This window comes from Perna viridis, chromosome 3, assembly GCF_037379345.1.
Source record: "Perna viridis isolate PV_CMFRI_1.1 ecotype Kerala chromosome 3, ASM3737934v1, whole genome shotgun sequence".
NCBI lineage: Eukaryota > Metazoa > Mollusca > Bivalvia > Mytilida > Mytilidae > Perna > Perna viridis.
In genome coordinates, this window is record NC_142447.1 from 58,774,110 (window position 1) to 58,797,990 (window position 23,881).

A 23,881-nucleotide genomic window follows, 5' to 3' on the forward strand; every position below is an offset into this window, starting at 1 on the left:
ACTGCCTTCCTAATCACAAGATATTTAAAATATTTTGTCCAAGTAGGATCAACCATCATTTTCGATAATGACATTTTTTTCCCATGAGGCAGTAATGACTGCATGGCATAAACGATGGAAGCTGGTAATAATGTACAAATAAAAAAGAACGACACTGAAAGAAGGGTGACAGTCGATGTTTGGTTGCTGTTATTACCAGAAAACCTACGTGTCGTGTCTCTGGCTGTAATCTTACGGATTTCAATTATAACTAAAATATTAAATACTAATACACATAGTGGAATCAATAAAAAGTGAATGCTTTCCGTTATTAACGTCCATATCTTTTCGAATTTGTGGTCGCCAGAACTTAAGAATGCACACTGTTTTATGTTTTCATCATAATCCCAGATGTATCCTTGAACACTAGATAGACATGCTGAAATCACAAACATTAATAACGATACAAGCCAAGCTCTTCGAACAGTACAAAACTTTCGTTTATGGAATGGATGACACACAGCAATATATCTCTCAACTGTAAAAGCCAAGACCAGCATAGGAGAAAGATATTGTGGAATCATGAGAAAAACATTGAAGACTTCACATGCACCTGGTTTGTCATATAAACCGACCCCCCACGCATAATTTAATTCCATTATCAAATGGACAGTAAGAAAATAGATGTTGACTATTGACAATACTCCTTGATAAATAGCTGATGAGTTCTTCTGGTAATTATGACCAAACCATACAATGGCTGAAAGAGGATTTCCAATAAACCCAATAACATACCAAATTGGAGAAATAACCCGGTCAATGAGAAGAATTTCCGGTGCGATGTGCTGCAATGTGTCGATGTAGCGTGGTGCGGATGAATGACTGGTGTTCAATGTGAAGTTTTGGAACAGGGACGAGTTTTTCATAACCCTGAAATAGTAAAAACAGAATGATAAATGCTTTGCAACTCTTAATAGAGAATGAAGATATATTTTAGTAGATTTTCATAAATAATCTTACTTACGTGTACATCTCGCGTGTTATTTTTTTTCAAAATCTCGTTTGTTTTTAAAAAGTTAATTATCGTATTGTCATCGTATGTATTTGAACATCACGAAGAGTCAAATACAAAGGACATATTTCGAAAATCTGTATTTCATTTTTCATAATTTACCACTTCTCGCTTGATATTGTTTAAAAATTATTTGGGAACTTGCGCTTAACTATAAATATTCCCGTTATTTAGTAATATTCAAAATTCTATGATTCGGCGTATTGGTTGTATGACATGTAATTATATATAGTCATTTTATGTCACATTTTGAAACATTGAACACGTAAATTAACACATTATTACCAGAAACATAAACCAATATAAACTCTTTGCATAACTACCCACCAAATTGATTAATTTCATCAATTAAACCAACACTGTTTAACGTAATTTAATAATCGAATACTGCAGACACACATATCTAAGTAGCAATTCATGCTTTGAGGATAACAATATTTGATTAAGTAAGTTGATGTCTAAGAATGTTAATATAAATACAATCTCAAGAGAAAGGTCGACATTTGAATAGTCCTGGGGCTGTCATAACAATATTCCTCATTTGTCTCGTAACTACTTACCACGATTGCTTATTATATGATTTTAAAGATATTTGTACTATTTCCCAATAGCTGCATACTGCAAAAAATAACCACAGTATAGTAATTGCAGTCTTCGATCATACTTATATGATATAATAATTACTGATGTAGGGAAATACACCAGTAGGAAATACTGTAGGTCACGTCGTACAGAACTAACTTAAAACAAAATCAAAACAAAACAAACAAAACAAAAAGTGACAACCGTCACACAGCCTCAAAAATACTGAAAACTTGCAGGCATACCCTTTCTTAGCCGATGGCAATACTTTGAAGTTCCAATAAAACATGTCAAACAGTTACAAAATTGTTCGGAAAATTAAGATAACGGACAGACACAGAACAATAATCAGTACAAAATTCAAGCGACTTAATAGGAAAATGAAGTGACCCACTTTCAATTTGAAGTGACATTGTTTCGTTAATGATTGTTTCACTTGTTTTTGTGTACTAAACAGTCAGTGAAATTTATGATTTTTGTATAAAAATCAGGCAAGAGGTGATTCGTGGATGTCAAATAAAACATCACCGAATTAACTTTTTGTTCTAATTTAAAAACAGTTCCACACCATAAGACTGGTCTTTGTTAGTTATTCTGATGTTGTACTTTCGAGATAAAAGTTTTATGTATGAAATTGGCACTTTGTAAGAGTTATTGTTCTTGATTTGTTTTGATTTGGTTGAATTTAGTGAGATATGAATGAATGGTGTTCTAAAGAAAATATATAGGTTTTAAAGAGGTACCGTTACAAAAAACATACGTAGATCTAAAAAGCGTCGTTTGCTCGGTAAGTTTTTCTATACCATGAACCATGGGCAGTGTTTTAATTTCGTATGGACTGATCATTTTATCTTCCGTTTAACCCTTATAATGGTGCGATAATCCAACACAATATATTACAGCAAATGTTTTTTTCACTTTGTTATCTCTACTGACACATTATTACGACAATTGCTGGTGTGTATAACTAACTGCTCAGAGTCATGGACATTTGTAACATAAAAATTGAATCTAAAGAGTTATCTTACATAAGTACTAAATAGGCAATTACGCAGACAAATTTCGTGTATTATATATAAAGTGTGTCAAACGATAATAGTAAACGATTAAGTTATCATAGTGACAGCATCAGTACCTCAATTACTACAGCGGAATGGGTATAAAAAGTCAATTCTTTTTAAATGGTATCTGAGACCATTTTTTAAGCAGACATGAGAGATACTACACCATTTTGTTGTTGCGTGTACATTCCAGTTTACAGTAAGAATAAACATATATGTACAGGTTAAAAGTTTATCAAAAGTTATTTGAAGAGGTTTTCATAATTTGTTCTATATTTTGTTGATCGTTAGTGTTTATTTATATCCACATTCATTATTAGTAAATTCAAACCACTATTTCACCGTTAGAATTCTGTTTTGTATACCCTACCACTCATTGAATTATGAATAGAAAGTTGAACACGAGAAGTAAGCCAAATAGGCTATGTAGTATCGATTTGGTTTATAATTTACCACTTTTATATCTGATTGATGGTGATCCAAATACGAAATTAACTATAATAATAAAACCTCACATAATGAAAATAATAAAAAATGTAAAAACAACCACCATCATTATCATCATCATCGTCATCACCAAAGACGTATTAAATCAAAAACATACTTCTTCTTCCACAATCAATTACCATGTACATGGCTATGACATGTTTTTGTGTTTGTTACATAATTTTAACTAAACGTATCTTATGAATAAGTGGAAAAAGACTTACCTTAGAAGCTTATCAAGATCAAAAGACATGATGTGTCAGGTTACAAGGATAATGTTAAGTTTTAAAAACACCATTATCTTGTGCAATACGCTGTCGTTTACATTAAATCCATATTGATATATGCCATCCTGTGCATGGATTATCATGTAATTGGAGGTTCATTATTATGTCAAAATCACTGTCATAAAATAAAAAGCTATTTTCGAGTCGCCCAATAGCGAATCTCAACTCATTACTCCTTAGATGTATAACAGATGCCTCATCAAGTGGATTTTGAGGTTTATCGGCTGAAAGTTCTTTTAAGACCACATGGAACAAAGCTTTACATTGTCATTATAAATGTTTCAGTAACTGATCTTAGCAGAGGACAAAGGTAATAATATTCCAATAAGTCAGTATAGATAAAGAGAATATACAAGTCCTTTGGCAATTAAATCTTATAATAATGGCATTGATGATTGGTTGTCAATCAGGGAGACAGGCAAAACTTAGCAATATATATTGGCGAAACATCGTTAGAAAATCCAAGTTATGTATATATACAAGCACGCAAACAAACAAACAGTCGAAAAACACACAAAAAATTAGCCAAAGGCTAAATAAAAATAAATAAAAAAAAAAATAAATGAGCAATGCAGTTTCCTCGGAAGGTCAAGAAATAAACAATACGCGCTCATGATATTTATTTTCATAGAACGAGCTCTTTCTTTAAAGTTAGCTTAGACTGATACATAAACACATTTGGAAAACATCATTTTATGTAGTCAGTGCTGCAAGTGTTTTACAAGACCTTACATAATAAAACTGCATTAATCATGATACCTGTTAGGCTTAACATGTGTCAGATATGTCCAACAAGTTGTCTTCAAATAATGTAATTTGTTTTAACTATTTTCAGATTACGTTATTTGTGTGCTGCTAATTCGGAAGATGTTTTCCACTGCAATGGTGAACCAATAGAACGGAAAAAAGTCACAACAAAAGTACTTTTAAAGCAGGATATATTCAACAATTAAAACAGAATTAAGATATTCTGGAAGGAAGACAAGTATTAATTTAATACAAATAAACATTTAGCAGGAAAACTTTTGTTAACGGGTGTTCAATGTGTTAAACTAGAAACTCCTTTTTTAGCTAAATAAACATTAAAACCTAACGTTCACACTTTTTTTTAATTTGAATTACCAACACTTTGTTCATGCTTGATGGTTGGGTAAAACATTAAAAAACACAAATTAAATACAATTATCAATGTGCAAAACTCATATAATCAATTGGTTATTAAAAATAATTATCATTATCGATAATAAAAGTAGTTTGTGCGCGATAGGTAAGATTTAATGACAGCTATATAGAGTTATCGCGCAATAAACCAGACTGTTCGCATTTGTGTGACTGTCGCATGCTATAGTGAACTATGAGTCCAGTTACATACACAAAGAGAAAATACAATCTAACGAAAACAGTGCTTAACCGTTAGTATTACGATTCAAACAATACAGCGTGACTTTGTGATGTCCTTCAGTTGAACATTTGTTTTTGATAACAGTATATCAAATGTGTTTACATTTAGTAAAAGTACATAAAGAAGTTTCAAAGACTTCTTTGTTAACAAATCAGTTATACATTTGTTTTTTCAAATGAGGGAGGGGTATTCTTTTGGAATAATTACCCACTTATTTAAAGGGAATGTATGATATAGTATTCATCTGTGGAATAACTGTCAATGATCATTTAACGCTTTGTTTATTTAAACATCAGTATTTTTTTTATTTTCACAAAAACCACATTAATCATAGATTCTAATCGTAAAAGACACTGAACTACCATTTCAACACAAAACAGGCCTAATTTTAAGATAATTATAATTTTTGTTTCGTGTATAATGAATATCATATTAGTGCTTTGATTCGACTTTGGTAGCATTTTCTACCAATAATTTTTTTTTGTTCATGTGATGAGTTTTTTTGCGATAAAATAGATTTATCGACCACTAAGTCTCTGTAAGAATCAAACAGTGGATGAAATATGGTAAGAAAAACGACCATTTGAAAGTTTAATTTGTACCATCAGAATCAAAGAAAAAAGGTAAAATTTTCCATATTATTTTAGGAAATTGAGTTATAATTTCATTGAAATGCACTAATCGATATTACAAGGGCAGATAACTCTGTCAATTTTTTTTCTAACATTCTATTGAACAATTTCTGAGCATATATAGTGTTGCAACGATCGAATAATGGTCTTTTCAAATAGAGAAAGCATCCTCGAGTCAAATAATATCGTCAGATCGGTGGATATTCGACATGCATGTTTCTGATTTTTCCCATTTTGTCTAATTCTTTTAAAATTACCACGATTAACATGTCAGATAGTGCGCAAGAAATATGCTGCATATAATCACAACAAACAGACATAACACTGTTCAACGAAGAATTATTTTTTCCGTATAACATCTTGGACGTTCCGTCTTTGATGACATCGTTTATGAGATATGTCCAAGTATCAATTTCTTTGTTCCATTTGTTTAACTATAGACAAATTATTTTTAATCGTAATGAAGTTTTCAAACTAGAATAATAAAATCGCCATGGGAGTTCTCTGAATCATTAGTTTGCCATCTACATTAGGGGTAATCAAGGGAACCAAGATTCTAGAGAAAATCAACAGAATGTAATCCAGGGACAAAGACAGGACATGGAAAACAGACATACACAACAAAGAACATAAAATACCCAACAATAATACATACAAAGTAACAAAAGTAAATGAGGAATTCGGACACCGTTAAAACTAGTAGCATGGACCAGGTGTACTGGTAGGGTAAGTGTCCTATGCCTTTCTAGAATACCCGCTTAGTTGCTCATAAAAAGTCTTGTCTAGGGTAGACGAAAGAGGAAAGGATACTATGACACGTTGAACAAATCAGTTCCCATGTTGCAGACGGATACACTGTAACGATCGACGATAAAATTCTGTCGGGATGACTTTTTGTAGCATTGTAACCATGTTCCAGAAGCCTAATTGTAAGAAGTCTAGCGCGGTACAAAAAGTCTACGTAGTTACAGCAAGCTGTGGCATTACGTAAGAGTTGTGACATGAAAACTCCATACGAAGGTGCTGAAGGGATGATGCCAAAGATGGATCAGATCAGCTTTTAAGTCAGCCTCTTATGAGTGAAGGAAGAGGTCAACAAGATGAGGGCACAATTTGTTCCCATTGTAATGCTGACAGTTTGTTGAAACATGCGTCTTCCACACTGGACAAATAAGTTGTCGATAAAAATTTCCAGCAATTTAAAAACATATTCAATATATTTGGAAGTGTTTTTTTTTTTAAGTATGAGGAATCACTACCAAGAACTACGTATTTGCATCTAGATTTACGGTCTTTTTTGGAGTAACAAGGATGTATAATGTTTTTGAGTCGGGATTTTAACTGAGTATGGGGGATAGAAAGAGTCGTTGAAAAATTATAGGTTTTTGTACATGCTTTGAATGGAGACAGGTTTTTATCGAAATATTAAATAAAATCAGAAGAACTTATAATATACACTTTACTAAAATGATGCACTAAAGATACACTGAAAAAAATATTTAAAGGAACAATCAAAAACTGTACTTATCAATATCATGCTACAAAACTGATATCTATCATAAAATAGTTTATATTCTTATTAAAGCAGATGTGTATTTAAACGCAAACTAATACAGCCGAAAACTGAATATGGCATGTTATGCTATAAATATTTAAGGTTTTTGTATTAAAGCTTTGACATTCTCTGCATTTACGCAACTTGAATCACTTTTGAAAGAAATTTCTTTACGTTATGACGTTATCTTTCTTTAAGTTAAAACTGATATTAACTGTTTTAAGTGCAATATTACTGCAGCAAAAATTATGACAATCCTGCCTAAAACAAAATCTACATTATCCGACGCTGGTTTGATAAAAAAGAGATTTCGCACGAAGAATATTATTATAGTATTGTGACCAGGAGTAGAAGGGGATAGTCACGGCATGTCACTTATTCGGCGAAACAACAATTTAAAGAAAGTGTATAATTAAGGATACATTGCCTGGAACTGGACACCTGAATGAAATACGTGTATAAACACTTTTAAGAACCAATGGAAGAGATATCGCCTCTTGTCCCTATATAAAGGTGGCTTTGATAGAATGTATAATTGCCAAAACATCCTCGTAGTCAGCGATCAAATGAATGGCTTTTTAACGTTATAATGGTTCCAGTTTTATATTCTTAACAGAAAATTGTGTAATAATTAATATTAACGGGAAAATTAAGGAAATCCGTTGTTATAATTAAGCAATATCAATTCATGTTCTATCCAATGTTGAGACAAATTTGTGTACTTTGTATCATTGATATTTCATACTTAGTTTTCCTTAAGGAAATGAGATTTTTATGTGAAATCACTATGCTTCTTGTGTGAAGAAATTTCTTTCGATAATTCAAAGAGATTGATACAAATTCCAGATGGATTTAGCTGTTGTTAATTGCTTTCAAATGCCTCCACAATGCGTGCTAATGCATTCAGTGTATTAGCTAAAGTATCAGTTCAAAAATATGTAAAAAAATTTATCTCTATGTAGGTAAAGCCGAATTACTTCATGGATTGTTAAGTACTAAAGCAAAAGCAGTCCAACACAAATGCTTACAACAAGTGCAAAAATATAATATATCGGTCATGTTGTGTATACTTGTCATAGCTTTGATCAGCATTACGACAGTCATGTTTCCATGTAAATAATATCTTAATACATAAACACACTCTAACTTACATGTAGATTATTTTCATGTTCGTTCAATTTGTATATACTACGGTAAACACTAATAAGAATTATTTTTATACATAGTGCGTCAATTCAATTATCGACTAAATTAGTATATGGATATTAAAAAAAATACATAAAACAAATACAGTGTAGAAACGACACTAAAATAAAATGGTTCATTACAGTCTATTATATCACGAAACGAATTTTTCAGCCTGTATAAATATCATAGAAAAGAATACTAGTAAGCACCGTTGTAATCTAAATAATGTATGTGAAAAGGGTATTTAAAAGTTACACGAATAAGATAAAAAAATATAACTTTTTCTATACACTAATAACTAAGTTAACGTTTACTATTTACTGACACGGCAGATAAAGTTGTTTTCTTAAGGTTCAGCTAAAAGCAATATCCAGGACATTCCTTCATGAAATAGTTTTAATAATACATTAAATTCAGAGATGAAACACTGCTTAATGCATCTTTTTATGTATTAAACACACAAGCATAAGTCAAATTTAGAAAAAAAAATGCTTTATAACTATGTATAGAATATTAACAACAAACGTGTAAACAACATTTTTCAGAATAAATCTACAGCTGTCAAAAACAAGATTTGAAGTCTGAAATTCATATAGTTTTGTTTCTAAATGTATTATGAAGTTCAAGAGAAATAAAGGGAACCAGAAATCAAAAGAATGTTATCCAGGGACAAATACCAGACATGGAAAACAGACACACACATAAAAAAGAACATTAAATATTGTGCGGCAATTTATTTCCATTGGAATGGCGACTGGTTGTTAGAAAACGCGTCCACCACACTGGACAAATACACATTCGATAAAAAATTCCAGAATTTTGAAAAGATGTTCTTCAGTATATTTGGAAACTATTTGCATTTATTTTCTTTTTAAAAAATCATTTCTTTGAATTTAGATGAATTGAGAAATTGTATGCCATTATCCGGCTAAATACCAACACCAATAAACATAAAATATAAAAATGTTCATTCAAATCAGGGAATTTGTCGCATATTATTGCTAGCTTACACTGCACTAGATATTTAGGCTACAGCATATTTGCATTTCCGAACAAGGATCGTTTCAGTAGATCTGTAAATTTGTTTTAAAATTTGATATTTACACTTCTGTTGTTGGCCAAATATGGCTGTAGTAACATGTTTTGTGAAGGAAGGAAACATGAATATATGTAGAATACTGTATAAAGAAACATTAAGCGAAGTTTTCAAGAACACAATGATTGCATTCTTAACATCTTGACTAAAATTATCATGGCAGTTAATGTCCTTGATTTTTACTTTAAAAAATTAAATGAATAAAAGAACAAATAAAAAAGCCTAAAATTCATGTTCGTGTACCCTAAACTGAACAGAATATATGGTTCTTTGAGGGGATGCGCGCGTGCGTGTAGGGACTTAATTGTCCACTTATACATACGGAGGATCTGGGTCTGTTTTCTTGCACGATTTAACGAAAAATTCAAAACATCTCAGGTTTTGAGATTTTCATTAATTCGGGACCTTGTTATAAACATTATTCTGTTTAGTCGATACAAGTCTATAAATAAACAAATTTACTTAGGGTACCTTCTTAATTTATATCAATAAACTTCGTACAAAATTAACGTGCCATAAGGCAATTCTTACTCGAACCGTGACCAAATAGTGATAAATGTGTTTGTCTATCCCACATCAACTAGATACTACAATATAACTTAAAGGGAAATGCTTGTTTTGTTCTTTTCTTTCGTTTCACTTTTAGTAACGGGCAAGTCATTTTAAAGAGTATTAATAATCGAATAAAATAGATTAACATATATACAAAGGTACAATATGAAAATTATCAGTCAATACACCTGAACCAGACGAAGCACATTGAAGTCTAAAATTATTTCACATTCATTTCCTTTGATTGATTTAATTATAGAAATTGTGATACTAAGTATAAAGAATTTCACTATTTCAAATTAAATGTTTTTAACTATATCTCAATTATGTTAAGAAAGAAACTCCTTTACACATTTACAGAGACAATTTGTGATAAAGTTATTTTTTATTTTGTTACTAATAAAATTAATGATAGAATGCCAACTAGAATTGTCGGTCACACTGTTGATGTCTATAAGAAATTTAGACTTACCTTAAGAGTTTGTATATGTCGTAAGACATTGTGCAACAATGTTGGTCCGGAAAGGATGTAGAAAGATTTAAATTCGTCTCTTGTCATGTTTTACAGGAAACACAAAATAAGAAAAAGATGTGTTTTTGATACGTCATTAAGATTTTTCCAGATAGTTACACATCGTTGAATTTAACCGTGTAAAGTATCAAGACTAAATCATTTACAATAATTTAACGTTGAAGACAGCTGCCTTCATAATAGGTACCATCAAATCATCCATGGAATATGTCCTTGTTTTCCAACAAAGTAAAGAGAATAGTTGACTAAAACAAATATTTAAGGTCTCTGTGAAAGACTATATGACATGTGTTTATGAGCAAAGGTCATCATGGCAATCAAAAGGGTCGTTGATTAGGGTCATTAATATCTTGAACTTGTGCGAACATAATAATCATAATAATCATTTATAGATAATTGCACATTGTATAAAGAATTGAGGATCTGTCATTATTCAATTTATTAGATCATCTACGTCACTTCAATCGTAATTATGTTATGATTAATCTAATAATGTAACGCGACAATAAGAGCTCATCGGTTTTATTTTGATATAGCTCGTCTTAATGAAAACTTAGAAAAAAAAAGAGATTATATTTGCCCTACCTAAATATTTTGAGTAAATTATCCTCATAGGTCTCCATCTTTGAATGAAAAATGACGAGATTCTTTTTGCACCCTATAAACCACTTTAACTTACCTGTAATCTACATATTCACCCTATCTTTCCGTTAATAACTGTATCTGTGAAAGGTCAGTTAGCAACGATAATATTAAGCAGTATATTTACGGAATAAAGATATGGTAGCCGAAATATTTGCTATTACATGTATATAAAGTAAATCATTTTTGGTAATTATGTTTCATGTTTGGATTATTTGCTAAGAAACATCTTCCTCAGCGAAATCCTCAGAAGCTTCTAAATTGCCGAAATTAACACAAGTTTTTTTTCAGAAGTTAAGAGACAGGATATATTAATCAACGATGTTGTATACGGAGATAAATCATGTTTGTCCTTATTAGAGTGCATTACATGTATGTCACTTTTTGAAGTATATTAAATTGAAAAAAAAAGGTTCATAAATTTCACTTGGTTACAAGTACGAGCTGACTATATAGCGCATCCTTTCATAGAATTTAAATTAAAGATTGAACAAAATGGTAGCTAGTTAAGTTAAATCAAAATATGTTGTCGTGTAAACCGGTGGACTCATTTCCATTCTTGTCTGTCTGTGTGTAAATACTTTCTGTCATTGATAAATTCAGAAGCTCAGGATCATCTCTTGGTACACAGAATGTGGATGGATAATTCAGTAAATTAACCCATTTTCGGCCCTACTCAGTACATGATATAACCAGTAAATTTTCAAGTCTGAACTATACGTTTAAAATTTCAACAGAAGTTTTTTTTATGGAAAAAGAATTCTTAAATTTTGACAGGGTTAATAAATCTATATATATCTCTATGATATCATCATAATGTCTGGTTTCCTTTGACTAAATGACATTGTCTAGCCTTATTATTTAGGATTTGTTGGCAAGAAGATACCTATTCATTCTATGGCTATGAGAAAATTAAATGTCAGTTCAACGCCACAGCTTAATTATGATGTTACATAAAGTGTATGATTTTATAGCGTGCATTTTATGTCAAGTACAAGTTAATAGTTTAGATAGATTATTATGTATGACAATTTGTAAGAAAATAATTGCATAATAAGATCCTTGTTCACAAAAATTAAACAAATTACTTATTTCTGAGAATATTTGTTACTGTCCTTGACGTCATAAATTCCGAATACTTTGATTTGAGTTACCATAGAAATGAGGAATATTCTAAAACATGTTTCAAGGTTCTGTGGCACTCAGACTCATGGTCATAAATCAATTATCACAAGTAAAATATTTAAAATGTTATCCCTTTGCTGCTATTTTACACCAGTTAAATTCCTATTTAATCTGAATCAGTATGTAAGATGTCGATGACATGTCATAGTCAACAAATCGATTAATCTGAAGCTATTGTCATTATATGAACGAAAAAATAATAATAAATGGTAGCTCCATGTGATATCCCAAATGACGATGGGTTTTCATAATCCAACCTAATTACGGTATTTAAAGCAAGAGCGTTTTAGCAACTTCGATTCGCCTCATAGAACAAAAAGGACACATATCAAAGATATATTTACTGCACAAAATAACTGAGTTAACAGCCAACGTTAAATGAATAACAACTGTTAGTCGTAAAACTATTAAATGAAGTATAATGAAAGACAACCGTTTGGCAGAAAAGCTTTGATAAAATTACCGGAAAAAAACAATTTATGTAAGGTGATTTGCTTTGCTAAATATTAAACACCAAAGCCGTTGTTTCATGCCTATTTTACTTACATTTCAAAATTTGTTCCATTTCTGCTATAAGTTCAAATTTCAAAGTTCAAAGAATTTCCTTGTACCAATCATGGGCCCACAGGGGCAATGCAAAAACAACATTTACGATTAAACACACAGATCCCTACAACACATTCATGTGAAATAATTTTGCCTGTTTAGATAATTTAAGGTTTTTCTAATGACAATGCAATTAGTGTTTTCAATTTCATAGCAGAAATACATTATACATTTTCCCCACGTTTTTTACTTTCACATACAAATCCATTTATTAAAGGCGAAAAAAGGAAGAAATGAAGTGACCCTTTTTTTAGCTCACCTGGTCCGAAGGGTCATCTGAGCTATGCCATAACTTGGCGTCCGTCATCGTCGTTGCCCGTCGTCGTCGTTAAGAACGTTTCAAAACCTCAAGTTCTGAAAATACTAGACCAATTAGTACCCAACTTGGTTTGAATGTTTCTTTAGGTATTTTGCATTGAACTGATGTGGAAATTTTGATCTGTCGAAAAACATGACAAACGTTACTAATAAAAGAAGGGGTCAGAGAGAAGTATTTTGTATATATGTCTCCAAAACCGTTAGATTTAGCAAAATTCTTAAATTGTTCAGCATGGTGAGATCTATCTGTAGTCCAATTGTCGTGTAACCGTCATTCATTTTGAATGGAGATGTGGTTAGTTTACTTATGAGACAGGATCACACACAACTTTTTTCGGGTACAATATTGTCAAGTTTCCTTTCTTTTTCATTTTTTAGGAATGAATATCGATCTTAATGTTTCAGTAATTTAACTTCACGATATTACCCGTAACAAAGAAAATATTTTACCAAATACATGTTAAATAAGTTATCCAGGCTGTCAAATTATGACTTTGATATAAATTCCAAAATGCATATTTAAAAAGTTTAATTGTGTTGAAATGAAGAAACCACGTTTTAATGCATGTATTTGATGTACCTAAAAATGCAATTACTAATACAACACTTGCATGTTTTTAATTGTGTTAGAACATGGCAATGTTGTTGTAAATATATAAAATAAACCACGGGAAATATGTTTTGTATAGGAACACTTGATGAAAAATACCATACGACGAATAAAGCGTAAGTTTTGCAGATAGAACTCAATCCTTACCTACTAAACTTTTCCAAAACAAAACATTAAAAGGAATCTTTAACAAAACATTTAGGTTTTCACTGAAAATTGATTTGGTACAAACATTGAACAGAAAAATTACACGGAAAACACATTTATTCAATTAAGCTGGTCATATCACAATACTCGGTGATCACTCCTTTCAAGAATTTTAACGTAAGCTATCCGTGAAAAGGCGATTAACAATTACATTAACTTCAGTTTTAAAGATTTATGCTTTGTACCAAGTGAGGACCATTGCGGTGATTTCCAACGGTTTTTACTATTGCTTTTGACAGCTGCATAGATCCTATCGCTTTGGTAATTTTGTTATTATAATATAATGCACTTCCAGTTACCTTGACTTTGAAATTTAGCCGTTTAAACTTAGTTATCAAAAGTTTACTCCTGAATACAATTTTACCGCTGAATTTATGTTAAAAATTTGTTTAATAGATCAATATTATTTCTATTGATTTTGCACAGTTATAAAATTTCAAGATACCGACGATATTTATATTCTATACTGTTTAAGTACCAGTTCAAATAAAATCAATACATTGCCCATGCTAATGTGGTTCATGGTGAATAAAACCCTACCAAACTTACAATGTTTTTTCGGACTACATATGCTTTACTTTCACTTAAATATAGTCCTTCCTGTATCAAAATCTGTGTTTTGGAGAACATCATACATTCATCTCCCACTAAAACAACCGAATCAAACCAAGTCAAGAACGTTAACTCTTGCAATGAGTTAATTTCATACACAATTTAAATAATTTCATTTTATAAGTACTGGGGCCATTGACATGCATGAATCACATCATGTCTGATTTTTATAAAGACTGCTACAAAAGTATCATGCAACAATCAAGGGAAGTAATTCTACCAACAAATAGTAATATACCAAACAAAAGGGAAGCCCATAAAATTTTAATCATTTTACATTTTTTACGCAGACTTTTTGTATCGCGCTAGAACTCTAACAAATAGGCTTCTGGAACAGAGTTATGTTGCTACAAGATTGAAGTCATCACTACAGAAGTTTTATGGTCGTCATCATGAAATCGTGGATCGTTATGTGTATCCATCAGCACCATGAAAACTGATTTATTCAACGGGTCATAGTTTTCCTTTCCTCGTTTGTCTACCCAGGACTTGAATTTTTATGAGCAACTCGGTGGATATTTCTAGAAAAGCAGAGGATGCTTACCCTACCGGTCCACCTGGTCCATGCTCCCAGTTTTTAGTGGAGTTCGAGTTGCTCATTTACTTTTGTTACTTTGTATGTATGATTTTAGTTACTTTATGTTCTTCGTTGTGTATGTCTGTTTTCTATGTCTGGTCTTTGTCCCTGGATTCCATTCTTTTGATTACCCTATAACCTTGGTTGCCTTGATTACTCTCTTACCTAAAACTTCGTCAAAATGTAAATCCTAGCATACCTCAAATACACATAAACAATGACAATCCGTTTGTATTATCTCATTTATCTTATCATTTAGAGGTGAATTAAGAGCTCCATCCATTTATACTCCGTATATATTTTTGTAACAGAATATTACATGGAACTTTTGATGAAGTAAGTGAGTCATCTTATTTGCACAATACCATATTGATTTCGATTTTTTACGCTGACACTGAGAAGATATAAAATAACAACATCAGAATTACCTTATAACATCTCGCATGGTTTGTTACATTCACCGATTTTAATTTTCCAACCATTTTTTAACACATAGTTAGATACCAGCTTATCCAAACGTTAAAGTCTATTTGAAAACAAAAACATCACAATTGTTTTTTTTACTTGTTTCCATTGTAATATATTAAGTAAGCAGTCAAACGCATAAAAATCCCGTATTAAACAGACCGTAATCAGATCATAACGAATGATTATAAAATATTTCGTTATATCTATTTATACAAGGATTTGTTAAAAATCCTGATAAAACTTTAAAGTATATATAAGTAATAAAATAAATCTTTTCTTCTTTTTTTTTTTGCAAAAAATACAAAAAATGTTTTCCAATGTTTTAAATCATAGCGAAACATGCGTTTAGGACCAGTGTAGGAATTATATCAGATATGTTTTGGTTCCAATACCCTTTTCTTTGTGAAATAGTATTGAAAACATATTGATGCCGTATGATTTTTATTTAATTGTTTTTCGTTAGTCAGAAACATATGTTTTTCATGGTATTCCTAAAATATGATAAACATGTGTTTTTTAGGTGTTTTCAAAACATGAAAACATTTGTTGCAATTTTTCATGTGTAATGTAATAATAAACAGCTTTTATAAGAATTAGCGGCTGGTCTAATACTAATACCTATTTGTGGTGTTTCAAATAGAACAATGGTCCAGACGGAGTTTGTGGTAACCAGTAAACATAATTGTGTTACGTTGGAGAAATTGTTTATTCCCTTTCCGTTTTATGAAAACAACAAACCGACGAATTAAGTATCAGTGAAATTACACTATTAAATGATTTGCGTATATTCCACCTCAAACTAATTTAAATAGATAGCTATGCAGTAAATATATTATACACCCTTGCAAGAAACGCGAGTGTTTGACTGTAAGACAATTCATTTAATAATAGGTAACTTTTACCTTTTGAATATGTTCCATTGCTCAAATATGTCCTTCAATTCAGAATCATTTCCCAAACCATGGAAATCAAAATCAGAAAAATAAATCCTCATTTTCCTGTAATAAACGGTGTAGTACTTTTCTGACGAATGGGAGATTCCATAGCGTGTCAAATAGATAAACAAATATGCATCAATATTTTATACAATGAGATTATGTCTAAATAAAGAGAGTAAGGATGTCATTAATTACTTAAGTGTGTCTTATTCCCAAATGACTATCTTGTCGGCTATAGAAAAGTCATCAGTAAAAACAAATAAACAACATCACGTAGACTTTACTCAAACAAAGAATAAATGAACACAACTATTGATTTTTTATCTGGAATATAAGGTTCGAAGTAAATCGGATTCTTTGGAGTGCGTGTATGTAGGACAAATCTAGAATACACAATCGTATAAACCAAAACGAATTCTTTTTTCTTAGACTAGAAGATTTGCCAGCATGTTTTATCATTTGTAACATAATTCCATCAGTTGAAATTCCAAACTGTACACCGTTTCAACTACTAGTTTCACATCTCTTAAAATAAGTTTTAGCATGATAGTCCTCTATAGGTAAACCAGAAGTTATCAAGACACCATTCACCATTTTATCGGCCCAATAACTTCAGTCTATACACCATTTTATTGGCTCAATAACTTCAGTCTATACACCATTTGAACGGCTCAATAACTTAAGTCCATACTCCATTTCATCGGCTCTATAACGTTAATCTACACACCATTTTATCGGCTCAATAACTTCAGTCTATACACCATTTTATTGGCTCAATAACTTCAGTCTATACACCATTTTATTGGCTCAATAACTTAAGTCTATGCACCATTTTATTGACTCAATAACATTAGTCTACACACCATTTTATCGGCCCAATAACTTAAGTCTATACACCATTTTATCGGCCCAATAACTTAAATCTATACACCATTTTATTGGCTCAGTAACATTAGTTTACACACCATTTTATCGGCTCAATAACTTAAGTCTACACACCATTTTATCGGCTCAATACCTTTAGTCTATACACCATTTGAACGGCTCAATAATTTTAGTCTATACACCATTTTATCGGCTCAATAACTTAAGTCTATACTCCATTTCATCGGCTCTATAACGTTAGTCTACACACCATTTTATCGGCCCAATAACTTAAGTCTATACACCATTTTATCGGCCCAATAACTTAAATCTATACACCATTTTATTGGCTCAGTAACATTAGTTTACACACCATTTTATCGGCTCAATAACTTAAGTCTACACACCATTTTATCGGCTCAATACCTTCAGTCTATACACCATTTTATTGGCTCAATAAGATTAGTCTACACACCATTTTATCGGCTCAATAACTTAAGTCTATACTCCATTTCATCGGCTCTATAACGTTAGTCTACACACCATTTTATCGGCTCAATAACTTAAGTCTATACACCACTTTATCGGCGCAATAATTTAAGTCTATACACCATTCGTTTTACAGACCTTTCTTTTGTTTTGAATATTTTGTACTACAGTGAAACCTGTCTCAACTGAACCTTAAATATTCCGAACACATGTGTAAACTGAACCTTAAATATTCCGAACACATGTGTAAACCTTAAATAATCCGAAAACCTGTCTAACCTGAACCCTAAATAATTAAAAAATCTGTCTAAACCAGATACTTCTGGAAGTTGACTTGTATTAATTTTAATATATTTTAACCTGGGTAAACCGAACTCCCTTCTAAGCCGAACAAATTTTAAGTCCGAAAGAGATTCAGACAGATTTCACTGTAATTACCCTAAATGTTGATCATGTAGAGTAACATCTTACAATAGTGTGCCCATAAAATTTATTTTATATCTTAAAATCAAATTCATACCAATTATTTCATATTATTATGTTTTAACTATTGCATCACAATTTTCAATAAGAATAAAATTTATTACATGATGCCGACTTTATTGTCCACTGTATACACTTAAAATATGCTCCACCTAGTTATATTACTGGAGATTAAGGTAGCGTAGATAACGAATCTATTCGATAATTTCCTACGTATATAAGCCACGAAAAACTAATTTTCAAGAAAGAATTTTCATAAAATTTTAAAAAGATTACCCAACATACTATCTCATTTCAGGCGCAAATTTTTCAGTTTAGATGTGATAATAAAGAGTTTTTCATAAAAAGGGGAATTTTCGGAATTCCATTTCTACAATGTACTTCCATTTCACCGGTAATTGGCATTTTATTAAAATACCGTACTTCAAACAAGCGTTTATATGTTCAAACACAATTATACAGAGTAGTAACTTTCTAATGAGTCCAAGTTATAAACATTTAACATTAAACTTTTCCAAGGGTCCACGGTGGACTCTCCCAGTCCATGGATTATTAGTATCGGAAGATAGATACAAGTAATACAATACACTGACAATTCAGTGTACCTCTCTACAAAGGATGACGACTGTAATACCTTAACTACATACTAGAATATGCATAAGTAATGTTTTAAATATCAGTAAAATGCACTTTCAAGTCTCTTTCCAAATTATTTACGATAGATCCATTCTTAGATTTGTCAAAATGGTCGTCAGTCTAATCATGATACGTGTCTTTTTGTTCGCCAAGTGCTATAATTTCTGATCAAATAACGATTCTTAACTGATTTACTTGAAAATTATTACACAAGTACAATAGCATTAAGATCTTCGATTTTTCAACACTTTATACAAGTCCATATCCACAGCAGAAAATCATAACATTGCACACCGCTTCTATTCAAAGAAAGATGGAACAACCAAATACAAATATATAGTAATTAGCAGAAATGCTTCTTAATATGTGAAAAATGAGTCTTAATCACCTTACAAAATGCACTTAAAGTACGCAAAATACATATAAGACAATGATACACTTTTTTGTATCGATATCACTGCTGCTTAGTATGGTGGGTATGTTTTTTTTTCAACATACAGTCAGTATACTAATGGAAACGTTGGCCCCTTTACTTGTCGATCTATCGTCACTCTTCAGAGATAAATTTCACATCAGATCTGATTAATTTAAAAAAAAAACCAGTGAAGAGATTTAACCTTAGCTTCTGATACAGAAGACTTGAATTGACAGAAATATCTGAATCTTCAATGACTTTTTATATCGCATCTATCCCTAAGAACTTGAGATGAAGGAGACTACATACCCTGACAGATCTACCTCATCTCATGAACTACTTTTATGGATCGGTGGAAAAGGAAGACTTGTTACAAAACTATACATCAAATGCAATGACTTTATATTCCATTTGTTAGTGGCAACATCCTCTCGGCCGCTAAGTATTGTGTTTTTATGTCACAGTTTATACGCTATACCAGAGCCTGTCGAAAATACACTGTTTGTTTTTGTATCTTGCATAACTTTTTGTGCAGATAAAGATCTCAAACAATTCTAAGACCACATATCAAAACAAGAAAGTCAATACAGACAAACTAATAAGTAAGTAACAACGAACAAAAGACAACTTTAACATAAAAAATACTTGATATTATCTAAGCCATATTCTTAATCATTCATACAAGCAGAGTAACAAGAGAATTTATTGTGCGATTATGTGTATGATCATTGCCTGGAAAAGTAGCGCAAAGATGAAATAAAAAAGCAACATATCAAACGAACAAACAAAACAACTCCCACAAAATAATATTGTAAAACATGATTAGGTGCAATCATATGGATTCATTAAACTAAAAACTTCTGAGATAACACAACAAAAAAGTGATAGCAAGCGATTGACGACGGTCGCAAATTGATAGAATAAATATGATACAGAAGGGTTACTAGACAACTACATGCTTTAGATAACTGTTCAAAATAAAAACTTTTAAAACATTTCATTTATCTTTTAGGCCTATTAAATATGTTTTCGACAGTTATTTTTTATAATTACATTTTAATCCTTTATCATTCAAGTGAATCCTGATGTGCAATTTGCAAATTGCACCAAGCTTGTAAAATTAGTTTCTGCATCATTTGACAAAGAAGTATTTCGTTCGTCTGTGTATATGTGTAGCACAATGAATTAAAGTTAGTACTTGAAATAGAATTAAAAAAAAAATTTCATTTCATTTTTTTAAGTTTTAAACTCATTGTATTGTATTCTATTTACCATCTAGATTCTTGTTAGAAGCCTACTTTTAGTACACCGGGACATTTTTGGATGTAATTGACAATAATAGTAGAACATTTCTTCTTACGACATCCTCTTGATATAATAAAGTATAAAGGAAAAGGGGATTATGATCTGTTCAAAAGCATCTTATATAGATAACGTATTATCTTTGAAGACCCCAAAGAACTTGAGATAAAGGATACTACAGACACTGTGAAGGCAACCTCATATCTTGACCTACACTTAGAAATCGATGATAAAGAAACCTATTGACCAAATTTTAAGACAAACGTGATGACTTTTCATTCAGAATTTTCAACTTTACCTTCATCTGTGGCAACATCCATTCAGCACCTATGTATGGAGTGTTCATATCACAACTCATACGTTATGCCAGAGCTTGCCGAAACTACGGAGACTTTTTGTATCGCGCTAGAATTCTAACAAATAGGCATCTGGAAAAGGGTTTTATGGTCGTCATCATGAACTCGTGGATCGTTATGGTGTATCCATCTGCATTATGAAAACTGATTTATTCAACGAGTCATGGTTTTCCTTTCATCGTTTGTCTACCCCGGACTTGACATTCTATAAGCACCTCGGCGGGTTTTTCTAGACAAACAGAGGACGCTTACCCTACCGGTACACCTGGTCCATGCTCCCATGTTTTAGTGGAGTCCGAGTTGCTCATTTGCTTTTGTTACTTGGTATGTATTGTTTTAGTTACTTTGTGTTCTTTGTTGTGCATGTCTGGTCTTTGTCCCTGGATTGCATTCTTTTGATTACCGCTATAACCTTGGTTCCCTTGATTACTCTTAGAATATAAGAAACATAACAAAAACATTACCTTTTGAAAATTGTCCACTGATCTAATAAATCCGCTAAATTTGAGTTGTTCTCTGGTAAATCTACATTAAACGTTTCAACATTGAAAACATTTGACAAGTTAACATTCATTTTGCTTGCATAATAAAAATGTTTACTAAACTCGCATTTACGCTTAGTCAGGTAGAATAATGAGCAATGACGTTATTACTACATTGACGGGATAAATTTGCACAGTCAAGCTGACATTGGATCGTGATGTCTTCCTTTCTAGAGAGCTGCTGTCAAGTAAATAGCACAAAAGGAAAATTTGTAATAAAAAGATAAATGTGATATGAGAAGTAAGCCTTTCAAACGACATTAGTTAGAAAATTTTCATATTAAAGCCTGGATAAATGACAGATTTAGGTGATATAGATGCATTAATTACGGAAGTTGTCCAGTAATAGGTATATAGTTATCACATGAGTTTCAATGTGATCAGACTATGAATGCCATTCTATGTTACTGTCATCAGTTGCGCGGAACTACTGTCTATTTTGGAGTAATGTAAATGAAATGGATGAAATTAAAACAATATCGCCGAATAATGTATGAAACTATCAAAACGTTCCCCGTTCAAGCTCATGTGCAAAATAATTCACTTTTGTTCAGTCATCTCTCTAGAAAACAAAAGTAGTTTTGCTCAGTCATTATAACCAATACGCTTTTTACATTGTCGAATACTTTTTCGGGTATTCGACACAAAATTTTGTATATATATATACAAACGTCTTAGAATGTGACGACTCTATTCAATACACTGCTCCATCGGATCAAATTGATACAGGGAAGATATGTAAACGTATAGAAAGGTCTGAAAAATTCCCAACGATGTTAGAACTGTCAAATTTGCGATGCAAATTTTTGCTCGTTCCCTCCGCGGGACTCAAACTCGTACCGCTGTGACATCTATGGCAAATTCAGAGATTGTGTATCTTTTCCGAATGCAAATCTAATGAATATGATCATTTTAAAAGACTTTAACAGAAGACAGATGATACATAATATTAGATTATGATTTATGTCTTTCTTCGAAGATCTTTTTCATCACTATAATGCTACCGATGATGTAATATTTAATCTTGGAAAATACTACCGGGGTCCGTGATCAATATGCTTGCAGAAAAAGATTTCTATGCGATTATCATTGGAATACTATATATAGCCTTTGCGTTTGTTTTGACTTATTCACACCAATTCTCAGTTACAACTAGGTCAATCGTTCTTTTTTTTTGTCAATTCTAGAAGTGTTATGTCATAATATACTTATGTAAGGCAGTGAGCTAGATTTGAACACGTACTTATTATTCAGTTGTATTCACCATTGGGTGTTAAGTGTGTAGATAATAACTTATCAGACATGTCTGAATGATTGAGTCAAAAGGATATTAAGAATACCAATAACACATTAAAATGTTAATGGGTAGATATGTACATATGCAAGAAATCGGTTTCAAGGGAACTAATAAGTTCTTACACGAGACAGTGATTGTTTCTATTAAATAGCATCTCAGAGCTCCTAATTGTGTCATTTATAAAAATAAAACTCCCCTTGTTGTTAAGGTTTTTAATTTTTAAAATAAACTTGTGTATGTTAGATGACTATAACGTTTGGTAATACATGTATTTATTTTACATTGCAATACCCTGAAATACACAATATACAAAACATGTGTAGTTATGCATCAATTTGCAAATTAGATTAGAGAAGTAATGAAAAATTACACTAAATGTTTACAAAGACCGAAATACAGCTTGCTTGAATCCATTGGTATTCACCTGATTAGGTAGTGAGTTGTGTTCACAGACCATTTACTTTCATACACAATCAGTTTATTTAAGGTACTGAAGAAGGTCATTTGCTGACTGAAAATTTTGCCCATTATATACTTTATTATAATGTGTTAACACCTTTATCGGTATCCTTTAGACTGTTTATATATATATATATATATATATATAAACGTCTGAAAAAAGACCAACGATGTTAGAATTCTCAAATTTGAGATGAAAATATAATTGATTCCTCAAAAATCAACACTCATTTGCCCACTTTCTCTCTTTTTCTTTACATTATCAGATGAAGACTACTTCTATGTATGTCGAATAAAAATTAACAATGTCCCTGCTTTTTGTCTGATCCCATTAGTTTTTGATACTAATATTTATGAATTATGCATATTACTCTGAGTAAGCCTATCAATTATGTTTTAAACACAAAAGACCTCATAAAGTACAGTTGATTAATCTTCACAATTAAACTAA

General features: G+C 31.4%; 1 long non-coding RNA gene across 1 annotated transcript; it reads right to left on the reverse strand.

Annotated features, from left to right (window-relative positions):
• Positions 1–277: 277 nt before the first annotated feature.
• LOC148623123 (uncharacterized) lies at positions 278–21,711 on the reverse strand. The gene is made up of 3 exons (XR_015920780.1): positions 21,597–21,711; positions 775–909; positions 278–418 (listed from the first exon to the last, which is right to left on the reverse strand). It is a non-coding gene; the product is annotated as an uncharacterized LOC148623123 (long non-coding RNA).
• Positions 21,712–23,881: the final 2,170 nt, after the last annotated feature.